This window comes from Geospiza fortis, unplaced genomic scaffold (genome assembly GCF_000277835.1).
Source record: "Geospiza fortis unplaced genomic scaffold, GeoFor_1.0 scaffold41, whole genome shotgun sequence".
In the NCBI taxonomy this organism is placed as follows: domain Eukaryota; kingdom Metazoa; phylum Chordata; class Aves; order Passeriformes; family Thraupidae; genus Geospiza; species Geospiza fortis.
This window is the reverse complement of record NW_005054299.1, coordinates 18,048,518-18,061,956: the sequence shown is the minus strand read 5'-3', so window position 1 is coordinate 18,061,956 and position 13,439 is coordinate 18,048,518. Positions and strand designations below refer to the sequence as shown.

The 13,439-nt window shown below is 40.4% G+C and overlaps 1 protein-coding gene across 6 annotated transcripts in view; it reads right to left on the bottom strand.

The window, feature by feature from the left end:
• Positions 1 to 13,322, bottom strand: part of LTBP1 (latent transforming growth factor beta binding protein 1) — a 187,451-nt gene extending 174,129 nt beyond the window's left edge. For 5 of the 6 annotated variants that reach the window (XM_031061012.1, XM_031061025.1, XM_031061007.1 and 2 more), the window contains exon 1: positions 13,222 to 13,300. The gene's annotated coding sequence lies outside the window, so the exon portion shown is untranslated. Of the gene's footprint in view, positions 1 to 13,221 lie in introns of all 6 variants that reach the window. The other variant, XM_005416252.3, reaches the window with a different exon arrangement.
• Between the last annotated feature and the right edge of the window lie 117 nt (positions 13,323 to 13,439).

The window sequence follows — 13,439 nt, the reverse complement described above, 5'->3', positions numbered from 1 at the left end:
TACACTTTCCTCTCCATGTAAAAGTTCTCTTCTTTCTCATATATTTAGCTAGGCTACCTTAACTATATGTTATACACCTCCCTGGCAACACAAAAGTATAATTTGCTCACTTCTACTGTTTATTTTTGAGAGTCTGTCTTGTCTTTGCTGGAAGACCGAAGACCATTTTCACTGTAAACTTGAGAAGGGATTTGTAACAAGAATATGCTGTAATAGATAAGCCAAGTCTTCCCTGTGCCTTATTTTAAAATTTAGACTTTGCTAGAAACAGTGAAAATTCAATTATATGCACATGACTGAAATAAATTATATAGCGGAAAATAAATTCAGGAGCCTGAAATTCTAATTAAATCTCACTGGCTTTGGAGAGATTTTTAAGACCAGAAGAGTGACCCCACCACCTGGGTCATCTGTGTGAACTGTGCAAAAATCACAGTAAAGAATTTGGGCCCAGTTGAGAGTGCTTTAGAAAAAATCTGAAAAAATTCTTTAAAAAAAGTAAGACTTTCAAAAGCCCCATTTTTATATCAAGAAAGCATTCATATATTTGTGGGCATTTATGGACACGTGCCTATATTAACCTCTAAGTTTGTAAAGAAATTATTTTAAAACCAATGACTCAACTCTGAAGTAAGCTAAGAAGAGCACACCAAAAGTCAGTATGAAAAAATACCCACTCTGCTAGGACACTGATTATGGCATATCTCCCCTCAAAAGTGAAGTAACAATGTATACATACACAAAAGACAACCCTGGAAAGACTGCAACTCTTTTTCCTGCAGTTAAGAACGCAAGCTGTGCTTCAGAAGCCTACAAAACCTTGAGTTTCTACTGATTAAAGTGAAGGCTGCAGTGAATTTAAAACTATAAAGCTAAAAACAGAACCTGTTTTGAAATTACCTCATCTTTTTTGCCCACACAGACTTGATCATTCTTACTTCACTGAGAGTAAAGTAAACCCTGAAACACATTACATGTACACGAAGCAAATGCTCTGCAGGACAAACTGCATTACTCTAACTGGCCTTTAACAAAAGAACCATCAGGAGATCCAGCAACTATGTTATAAGACCAGTGACAACAGGTTGAAAACCCCACCCATTAAATCTTCACAGCAATGAACTTTTTGATTGAAGTCCTACATTAATGTTGCATAATAGAAGAACACAAAACTGGATAAAAGATCACATTTTTAGGAAAGAATTAAAAGGAACATTTTAATTGACATAATACAGCAGTTTAGTTTCTAAAATGTTCAAGACAGCTGTAGTGTGCCAAATGAATGACCTAATTATTTTGTTTGAAGACAACAATAATGGCCCATAAAACTGAAAACACCAGTATTTTCCATAAAGCTAGGCTTCCAAAACCTGCAGCGTGGAAGTATTAAGTTCAAAACTGAAAAGCAGGCCAATGTACTGCTGTTAAAGGCAATTGACTTCATCCTATTCAATTCAAGGGGGTCATGACTGGAAATTCAAAATGGAGCTTGGCAAAGATGCAAATAATGAGGCTGAGCTTAGTGGGTCAAATTAAAGATCCATTTAAGTGGAGTGTTCTCCCTCCATTACTAAGGTGGATGCTTAAGGACAGGGTGAGACACAATAAAAATTTATACCACTACAGCTTTTACGAATTAGAGGCTCAGCAACTTCCTGAGCAAGAGTGCTGGTTTTGTGTTTAATAAGTCTCCATAGATTTTTCTGTCAGAGGTTGACTGATCTGCTCTCTGAGCTACTAGACTGCAACATCCAAAACTTGCTGTGCCATGGAAGTTGGCCACATTGAAAGGCCAGGCATAGACAATATTGCCAATCTTCCCTCACTTTCCAGAAGTATGGTTTGTGGTGAGGTTGACCTGGGATGCCAGGTGTCCACTAAGCTGCTCGGTGAGTCCCCAGCTAGACAGGGGAAAGAAAATAAGATCAAAAACAACTCATAGGTTGAGATAAGGCAGTTTACTAAAGAAAAAGGTTGTGTGCACACATGTAAAGAGAAAAAAACCACCAGGTTTATTCTTTACTTCCCATCAGCAAGTGATGTTTGGCCACTTCCCAGGAAGGAGGTCTTCAGCATGCAGAGGGGTTTCATCAGAAGGCAAGCTTTGTAAATAACAAATGCCCTCTGTTTCTTCACCTTTCCTTAGCTTTTCTATCTGGGCTGGTGTCATATGGTATGCAATACCCCTTTGGTCAGTTTGGGTCAGCTGTCCCAGTTGTGTCCCCTCCCAGGATCTTCCCCACCCCCAACCTATTGATGGGGGGAAGGGAATGTTGGGAGACATTGCTGGGGCTGTACCAGGGCTGCTCAGCAGTAGCCAAAACCCCACAGTGTTACCAACACCTTTCTAGGTACCAATGCAAAGCACAGCTCCAGCTCAGCCAGACCCAATTCAGTGGGGGAGGAACAAGGGTTGTCTTGGGTTGGTTTATGTTTTAAGACCATGTAATCTGTATCTAAAGTCACAGTGACACATTTGCTTCGAGAGTACCTAAGTCACAAAAAGCCCAAAACTGTATCCCAAAATGCTCATCTTTGTTCTACATCTTTCTCTAATCAACTACTGCTCACCACTCTCTCAGACTACTACTGGGTTTGACAAATGTGTATTAGGCTGAGCATGGTTGTATTTGGGACATTCTTTCAGAATAGCAAGGGTAAAATAACACTAATGTTAGGTTTATACACACCCCTTCCAAAACATCTTATGTTGGTTTGGGACTGATCTATACATACACACTTTTCAGTCCATGTGCTCATGTCATTACAGTTAAAGTGTATATAAATATTTGCAGAAGCAAGACCTAAAAGAAAAGATTTATAATAGTTTCTAAACACAAATATCTTAAAACTTCTACATATACAGAAGTTTCAATACATTCCAAATTAAGCATAATTTATTATCTTGAATCAGTAAGCATAAAATGCTGTCATTTATGGAAGGAGTTTGGATAAAAAATTATATTTTCCCCTTCAAATGAATCAAAATACAAGTATAACTGACTCCACTTGTCCTAAAAATGTTTGTATTAAAGCAATATTAAACTAATGCTAATTCTTGGATTAAGATCATTACAATCTCATTCCTATGCTAATCACTTCTTTTAACCTTCTCAAAAGTAACAACACATTTACAAGTTTATTTCCCTGTGGAGAACAGAAATCCACGAAAATGAATTTTTCAGTGAGAAACTCACAATAAAGAAATATAAATATCCCAAAAGTTTTCTGCACCCAAGTTTCTAGCCTTTTAGCCTCAGCTCCACCTTCACGTATTTCCTTTAACAAGCAATGCTGTTGGTTAGTACTTAGATGTCCACAAACATTTTTCAATGTCGTTCCTGAACTTCTAATACTTCAACACAATTGCTATAACAGTGTTGTGAGTCATGCTATTTCTAATGCACCCATCTACCAGTTTTTTTTCTTTTTCCACATGAAAATTACCTTTTTTTTCCTCCTCTTGAGCACACATAATAGTTCAGCAGCAGTTTAAACAAATTTCATCACCGTGCACATTGGCACAGTATGTATCAACTTCTCCCACGGGAGTGTGTAAATCCTGTCAGGCACAATACATGCCAGAGGGCAAATAATAGAAAACACAGCAATTGGAAAGAGGATTTTAAGCATAGAGCTGTTTCAGATTCCAGCACAAAATGGTTGAGAAATGATGCATGCATGAAGTTTACAGAAAGGGGAAAAACCAACACTATGACATGGATACATCTGTGCTGAGGGCAGAGTTTTCAAGTTTCCTTACATGCAACATAGGAACACTGCTAAAGGCATAACAAATACTGCCTTCTTGCATGAATGCAAGATTTTTATTCCTCAAGCACACAAGGAAACCAAACCAAAGCTCATCTTGGTTGAGTGCACATCCTAAACAAAAAAGCTGTGATACAAAGGCACCTTTAACTCCTGCTGGGTTGAAAGACAGAGTGATGATCCCCCACCGATTCCAGAAGAAAAGCAGTGAAGTGCTTTCCTTGGAAGGCAAAAAGTTGTGGGTTCTGAAAGCAAAGAGGCATATTTCAGTTTGCCTCAGAAAAACCTGAATATGGTGCTGACATCCTGAAGAAGAGCAATGTTTTTTTAGAATTTCCTGTTCTCTGAACTACCCTACTGCTTAGCTCACCACTTAATTATTTGCTTTTACTCTGAATACCCTTTTAAGTATCAAGTCATTGTCCGGACTGAAGATGCAACTGGAGTCTAGAAAACCAAAAGTTTACTGAAGCTAATGTTTTTCTGGGGATCTAGTTCTCTATCTGGGTATCTCACACCAAAGAAGTTTCAAAAATTGAAAAGTTTACCAGAAATATATCCAATTATTCTAAATATTCACTGAGAATGAAGGAAAGAGGAATTTGCAACCAAGGGTGATACAACCTTGTTGTAAAACCATTTTATTTAAAAAAAAAAAGCTTAAATTACTTTTATACAATCCTAAGAAATTACATTAACTGCAGAAAACCTGTATGACCTCTACACTACTAATGAAGGTAGTATTGCAACCATCTGTGTCTTTCTACACAGGAACTTGTTTTTATCATAACTATATGGTCTTAAGGAATTCTTCCCCTAAATATATTTCAAATGAAAGCACATGTTGGAATTCTTTGCTGTCCACTTCAAACCATCAGATTCATTCCCACAATGGCATGTAAACATGACCTCCAGGAAGGGAGGGAAACAAAAAACAATGCTTTTAGCATACATATTTCTTTTAAAACAAACACACAAAAAATCAGTTTCTCTCTTAACCTAATGGCACCATGATGTACTTTACTAATATTATATTCTATGTATCTCCATAGTATAATCTCTGAATGCCAAGACTCAGGAGAATTGAATAGCCAATGTACTCAAATACTTCAAGAGCTTAACTTCAGCAAAAGGATGCATTATTCTATCAGCAACAAGAATATAACACACTGTTTCATACTTGGCATTTTCATTCATGTCGTGTTTACTGGAGTTTATATAATATAAATATTTAAGACTGTACAATCTGAGAGGCATTTTAAAGTATTTAATTATAGAAGATCATAACTATGCATATTCTAACAAGACAAACATTTCACATGCTACAAATCCCTTTATCATTCCAGTGCCTACAAATAAAAATGAAAATTGCTCATTACAGAATGGACTAAGCCAAAGAAAGCAGCAGATTCACATGTTACACACTGTTGCTGCTGCTTGAGTGGTTAACACTCCAGTATGCAATCCTTTTTAATTCTCTTAACATTTCTCAGTACAGCGCTTACTTATTTTGTTACAAAATCTTTCATCATAAATTTGCAGGAAACTGATCAAACTAAGACAACTGGGAATATTTAACTGGATGCAGGATTCAGACAACTGAAGTGTTACAAAAAAGAGAAAGACTAGAGAAAAAACTATTAATTAGAGTAGCAAACCAGTAAGTACGATGAAGTTTTCCCTAAATTCAACCAATTCTCAATAAGAGTGCGCCATTTGGTTGAGCTTCTCTGAAATTCCAGGCCTAAACTGCCATCTAGGGATAATAAAAACCTGACCTCAATTATAAAAAAACTAAATCTTGCCATAGGACACAAAACAATTTCCCACATGCAGGGATTACTATCTGCACTTCACCAAAAAAAAAAAAAAAAGAACATGCCCAAGCAGACCTATTTTTAGCTCTGTATTTAAATTAACATCTTGCCTTACTAAATGTGAAATGCTTCTTCCCCCTGTGTGTGCAGTCACAGATGTGGAGAAATGCTAGAGATTCGCTTTCTTTCTTTAGTCAATGCACAAGATCTATTTTCTAGGAATAAATTAGGCTACCCAAGTACTGCTGCTTTTAAAGGCAGACTAAAAAGCCAACTAAAGAAAGAAACCTCATATCCAGCCCAACATCAGTACAACAACTAACATATCAGTTACAGAGCATGGACTGATTTGGCCACCCAAACCATCAATAACCTGTTAACACAACCTACTCCAGCGTTTGAACAGGGAGACAATTTAGGGAGGTGTGTGCCCCTTTTCATCTACCCTCTACAAATCCTAGAGCTCCCCGGCAATCCAAGCTTCCTTTAAGGTAGGATCAGCTGGCACAAGCAGCCCTCCGTGGTCAAGGCTGCATTTTCTCCAGGCCTCACAGAGAGCAGAACCCCACCTCTCGCTACAGCCCTGCTTTTCCCAAGGCTGGGAGGCTCACTGATCCAAACACAAAGCCACTTCGCAGGACAGGAAGGAGAGGGGAGCATGTTCCCTTCCAGCTCTTCCTTTCTCCATGCTCAGGAAGATTGATGTAACGAGAGAGGTGTAAGACTACTACTGTGAGTATCTATTGGAATAAAATCCCAATATTACCGGGTGGAACGTGCCTGGGCTCTTCTGGGCCCTGCTGCTTGGCCAGAGGCGGCAGCTGTGGTGTTTCACCTCAGAGACACCTTTTGGCTGGCTGTAAATTGCAGCTGGCACTTAGACAAGTCCAGACATGCAGGAACTCAGGCTTTACCTCTGATGGAAAAGCTTTAGGCGAGGTGAAGATGAAAAGGAGACAGATTCTGCGGAGGGTTTAATCCAGAGTTTTATTCCAGGGTCACTGATCTCAGAATCTTGGTAACAGCTTCACAGAATACGACCGCATGGTCTCAGTGTCCTTTTAAACCCTGGGGACAGGGGGAGGGAAGGGGTAGAAATGCCACCAAGCAGGTAGGAGGGGGGAAGTCTCAGGGGACAATGACACCTAGACAGGCCAACTGTCCCCAGGGCTGAGAGGCATCTTTTGAACTTTGCCTATTAGACGATGGCCTTGCTGACCTACTGAGATTGACGGACAGCTCTCAGCACGAGGCAGGGAGAGAGGAAGGGAGAAGGTATTGCCACACCTGGGAGGGACTGAGATAGCTAAAACAGGAAATTGCTTCGCACTGCAACAAGTATCAAAGCATCACTTCTCTGTCAATACATCATTTTGCTCCTACACCTGCGCAGAACCAGGCAGTGCACAACTGAGGGATGAACCACGGCTTTCCCTGGCACACAGACAGCTTTCTGCTCCACTTCCAAGTTACACACTGAAAACAAACAGTCAACAATCTGAAAGGGAGAGAAGCAAAATAAAACCAAAACACCTCAGTTTTCTGTGTTCATTCTGATTCTCTATTAAGAAGGGAAGCGTTCAGGACTTTTTATCCACTGTAGATTTACCACAATTTTACTGCAGGTAAAACTTCTTTTGTTAACACTAACTGCTGCAATGAGCTGAACAAGTTCACTATCAATCTGCCATCTGCTCCAGCGTGAGAGCACAACATCTTGACAAATTTCTTTTAAGGTTTTTTTTTTTCTGTTCTGTCTTAATTCTACACACACTTGTAGTGTTTGTATTAAACAGACCACGTACCATTATGAGCTTGTTTCCAGTAAAGTCCCCAGTGTCTCACAAAGAGAAGGCTGGGTAGGTTTCAATTCATACTAATTGTGGACTTAAGTTTCCTCACCAAAATGAGGGAATGGCACATGGCATGGTCGTGTGTAGAGGCGGCAGCAGCTAACAGCTCCCCCATCTTCCCACAGCTCTTTTACAGCCGGGTCTCACAGGAGGGAGGTTGGCTGCCAACAATGGCCAGGAGACAGACAGACACTGTGCTCAAAGTCTGCATTACTGCTGATTCAGGTCAGCCTCTCATGAAGCTGTCATACCAACTGCACCTACAGAGGTTTGGTTTGTGTTGTGGGACCATCTTTAGGTGTGAGCACTCTATTTCTTTTAAGATGCAAAAAAAAAATATATCTAAATAATAAAAAGCAAAACTCAAAACATGAGCACTCCAAGAACGTACCTAATGTATTTCAGCCTCATATTGGTGTTCATTCCACAAGACCAGCCTACACCTTGCCTAAAATAAAACACTAAGCCCTGAAACACACATGCCCTGGGCCTCAGGTCATCAAACCCAAAGGGTTTTGTCTATAGATCAGCTCCATGCTGCTTGGTAATGCTAATGTACAAAGACTACAAGAATTTGGACCCTGTCATTCTATCCCCTTCCCAAGGGCAGTAAGTGAAAAATAAAGCAGAGAATAATTACTACCAAGGCCTAACAAGCACTTTCCCACTATGAAAGCCCATTTCCTGTACGTGAAATGCAAAAGTTTTATTTACATATTACAGCAGCAAGCACACAAAGGCAAAACTAAGCTTCTCAAACTTTCAGTTTTTCAACTCTGAATTGTTTAAAAACCGCATCAAAGGACAGATAGATCAAAAAGGACTAATGTATAGGTCAGTCACATGGGTCAAAGTAGTTTGTCTCTTTAAAATGCAGATATTAAATTTTGATTTAGACATAATTTGAAGGAGATTGATATTGCTTTTACTGAGATGATGGTCTTAGAATGAGAAGAAACAACATTTGGGGACAGTATGTTATAGTTAGGCTTTGTATACACAATGTAAATAAACAGAACTTGGTAAAACTCAAAGCCACAAAACTGATTAAGCACAAGCCTCGGGAACTGGTTGTGACCAGAAAACCACCAAGAAGCACAGCTGCAAACATTTGAAGTACTCAGTTCTAATGATGAAGAGTACAGCTCTCCTGGATACCCCTTTCTAAGAGCTGTACTGAAGGCAGAAAAAGAGATTCCAAAGATTCCAAGCAAATCATACTAAAGTGATCCAGAGTTTTACATCTAAACTGGAGGACTCACGTATATTTCTAAGTTTCCAGGTCGGGATCCTAACCTATTCCAGGACAACACCTAAGCACCTTCCCTAAGAAATTCAGAAGCACAAGCTGGAAGCAACTTAGGGCATACTCCACTCAGGTGATCTGGAGCCCCTGGTCACACTGTCAGGTGCCCAAGTCCTGAAGGAGATACAGAGCTGTAGCATGCTTACTCAGCCACAGCAAGAACTGCAGCTCTGGGACTTTAGGGAGGAGGTGGCTCAAGCTGAACAGCAGTACACAGGCAGAGGCCAAGCAAATTTAAAAACTGAACAAAGGGGACCCTTCCTCGGGGCAAGTATTCACACAACTTTCTAGTCTCCTGCCTCTACAGCAGCAAGTATCTACTGTTGTGTATTTTCTTATTCTGAAAAATAAATTAAACCTCTAAGTCTTTATTTAACATCGAGTCAGGCAGTCTTTCTTAAAAGACAATTTTCAAGATAATATTTTAATACAAAGAAGAAGCCAACAGACTGCTTTCTTATTTTCTGATGACCTTCCCAAAGTGCCCAAGCACATGACAGACAGCTCATGATCAAACTCATAGAATTCAGTCTAGTTAGAACACCAAAGTACTAGCCCTATGCATGGAATACATGCATGCAAACATAAAACACCTTCAACTAAGAAAGACTTAATACCCTTTTAATCTTAATTGACAATGGTGGCACACCTGGGTTCTACATAGACAGCAATTTCTCTCCCTATAGGAAATTTATTCTGAATGTGTTCCTCCAAAATCCACTTCCTCACCTCTTCGCCCTATGAGCCTTTCTTACACCTTTGCAGTAAGGAACTCATGCCATTAAAAACCACAGGCTCTCTCCTTTCCATTTTTTTTCACCATCCAGTTTACATTGAGATCACTCACAAACAAATGCTATTAATACTCCAGACAAAACCCCTTTTACAAGGGGTTTACTACTACTACAAGGTGGTTCTTCTCATTTATCTTTTTAAGGTATCAGATTCTCCGTACAATAGATAATTTTCTCTTACATTCCCAATTTGAAAAACAGCTCCTTGTACCATTAAGCAAACAAAACCAGAACAAGCAGAAGAGCAAATTTTGTAGAAGTAGTTTTAACTAACAGAAATTTAGTAGTAGGTAATGAAGTAGGAGACAACAGATTTCAACAGGATAAACACACATTTGGGTGGTGGGACTCCTGATTTCCAGCACAGGCCTTCCTGAGAGTTGTTATAACTTGTCTAAGACCACGTTTAACCTGTGGTTTAATTTCCATAAATTAAATAATAAAAACCCCACTCTCTAAGCTTTACTTGCCTTACAGACATGTTACAGAGCTAATTAATGTTTCTAAAAAGCTCTGTTATGCAACAAGTACTAACAAAACATGGTGTCTCCAGCCTCAGTGGTATCTCATTACTGCACTTGCACAGATTATAACCTATGATAACTATGACTGGAACACAAGCCTTGTCCTAAACATTTTCACGTGCTTCTGACTTTCCAAGATGTTTACTGTTGTGGTTCAATTTTTCCCACCTTTGTCTTTACCCAAAGGCGGATGTTCTGAAAGCTTCAAAAAGGTTGGTTTTGATTGTTAGGCATCATAAAGCAATTCTGAATACTTCTAATGCTGAGCGTTATCATTTCATCTTTTTAATTAAATGATGCAGCTCTTCATAATTTAAGTCACTCTGAGTTTGAAAAAAGTTCTTTATACAATGTAAAACTGAAATATTAGGGACAGAGGGGGGAAAACCCTACATGTCTAAATTGGACATGGTAGGCACTCTCACACAGTTCACAGAAAGACAGAAGTTCACCTTCTGAGGACTGTCAGGCTTCCAAGAGAACATGAACAATGTAAACACAACAGGCAGTTCAGCTTCAGACTAAAGTTTACATAAAAGTACTTACAAAGTTCCCTTGCCACCTCTGTACAGATGCTGCCCTCTGACCTGCACAGAGACATTTCAAACACCTCCTGCTGCTGCTACTGAGGGAAAAGGGACGTGGCTGCCACTGCTCCCAGCCAGACCATGGGGACAGAAGTCACCCAAGAGAACAGCAGCCACAGCCTCACATGTGAGAAAGCAGGGCTGGCAAACACCACCCAGCAAGGCAAAGGGAAGGGGAAGGCAGCCTGGCTGCAAGAGCAGACCTCTACCCTTCACCCCATCTTTCTGAGGGTTCCAGGCAGGCTTATTCACACAGGTGCAGCAGAGCAGAAACACATGCTGCTTGTTCCAGCCTGGGATTACACCTGAGCTAATAAACTTCGCTGATCAGAGCTGGCTCTCAGCACTCTGGTTCTGGAAGCACGATGCAGACAAATGGAAGTTGGCTCTGGAAAGAGCCAGTATGGGTCTGGGGTTTATTAACTCAGGCTTTGCACCATGCAAAAGAATAAAATCTGACCCTAGAGACTAAATAGCTTATTAAAGTGATACTGAGCCTGAACTAATAAACCCTGGCAGAATCAAACCAACTTTGCATCAAGTCAGCTCAGGTGTGCCAGCATCTGTGGCACTCTTAATCCACTGCTGCAATAAGGCACTCAAAACCAACAGAGCCTGCTATCTGAATTTTAAAAACTCACTTATAATTTTACAGGAAACAAAGGGGTTAACTGTTGTTCAGTTATAATTTTCTTTTCTTCTGAAAGGAACATCAGGAGCTTCCAGAAAAGGTGATATCTGGCTTTTATGACTGTGAGCTGAATCAAGTCAATGCTATCTCATGGTTTGCCTAAGTTACAAAACAGACAACTTCAGTACATTCAGTGCTTCCCTTGGCCTGCCAAGAGAGGGGTGAAACTGAGCAAATCCAAGCCAAGTGTATTATACCACTGCTAGGAGGAATTAGAGAAGCATCAGAGCAGGGAATAAAAATATTTAATGCTAAGGAGAACCTAATATCAGAGGCACAAAATGAGAAAATCCCCCCACCTTTCTTTAACTTTGTTACTCCATTCCTCCAGTAACTGTATGAACTAGCCAAGTAATTAATGGATTTAAATTAAATTCTACACAGCTATCACATAAAAATCTAATTGTCTGACTTGGTCCTTACTGAAAGCTCTAAAAATAAAAGGTAATAAAAAAGAAAAGATAAGTGATAAACAGAGAAGTGAAAAAGACAAAGCATAAAGGACAAAAAGCAAAGAAAGTTACCTAATTTACAAACAAAATAGTTGCCTGGAAAGTTACTAGAAGACAGAGAAAAAGACATTAAGAAAAAAATCAAAACATTGTTTGAGTTTTGTTCAAAATAGTGAAAATAAAATTGGTTGACAATAGCACAGTTAAAATACATTTTTCACTTAATGTCCTGAAATTACTAAGAGGTTTTTTGTTTTTATTAGTCTTTAAGCTAAGGTAGGTTTTTATTAAGCTCTGCAGTTAGCCTCAAAATACCGCTGTAAGCTGAAGGAAAACATTCTAGTACTTGTAAGGTGTTAAGCAAATGTGACTAACCTAACACAGCAGCATGTGTTTGAAAATGTTAATTTAGAAGCATATATTAAATACATGTCTAAATTAGCAGGGAAATGGTGAAGTTTTGTCTTTAACTACTGTCATAAAGTCTTTGCTTCTTAGCAACAGGTCCATGCAGGTCAAAGGTACTTGACCTTAGTCAGGATTACAAAAGTGATTGCTCCCTATTGTGAAAAATCCCACACAGGGACAAAAGCCATTGGGGAAAAAAAATCTCGAAAGCAGTGTAGCAGTGTTTACTCCAGCTCTCTCAGGGACAGCCTGAACTACAGCAATAGTGTCAGATCTGCCCAATCTCACTGATACTCACAGGAGTTTCCTGAAGACTTATGCCCTTCCAGTCTTTCCGGACCTCATGACATCACTCCAGTTTAGCCACTAGCAATCATTCCGAGTCTTGCCTAAAGTAGCAGAAATTCTTCTGCTTTCCCATTAGAAAGAACAACAGGAGCATAGCAGGATTGGTTCAGCATTATGCACCTATTTTGTGTTTCTAGTTATCCCAGGAAAGGTACATCACTCTACCATCACCAAACCCACTTCTTTCACGTTGTTCAGTGCTTCAAAAATTCCATGTGGTAAGCATAGGATCATTCATGTGTCATACTGGTGAAGGGACAGAGTGGGTAGATGGCAATTCCTTGCTCCCCACCTGTGCTCCTCTAGTATATTCTTTACCCTGTTAAGTCCCCCATTCTAAAAACTCCTAAAAACCAAGAACGGATGGGGAGGGGATGTTCACACATACAAAGCCTCCACAAAGCTCTCTCCAAAAAGGTAATTATCTGTGCTATGAATAAACGCAAGAGACACCCACTATTCACCCTTCAGCAAAGGTGAAGTTAGGAAGGAGGGATTTAAGGATGGAAGAAAGAGTACTAGATCTGTCCTGTTGGCTCTGTAGCTCAGCCAGCACCTCTTTGCCCACAGACGATCCCAGCACCCACCACCTCGCCAGGTGCCAGCCTGGTCCCCTCGGCTCCCACCACATCTCCTGCCCCACGCCTCTCCCCGACCGCACTCTACTCACGTTTGATGCAGCGCTGGGAGCCCGTGGCCTTGCTCCAGCCGTGGCAGCACTGCCCCCCGCACACATTGACCCTGCGGAAACAGCAAACAAGGACCAGTGTCCGGCGGGGCAGCCCCGCTCCCCATCCCGAGTCGGGCCGCGGGGCGGGCGCTGGGCCGGGGACACAAAAGGCGGGAAGAATGAATCCTCCCGACTGAGCTCGACGCCTCACGCCGGAC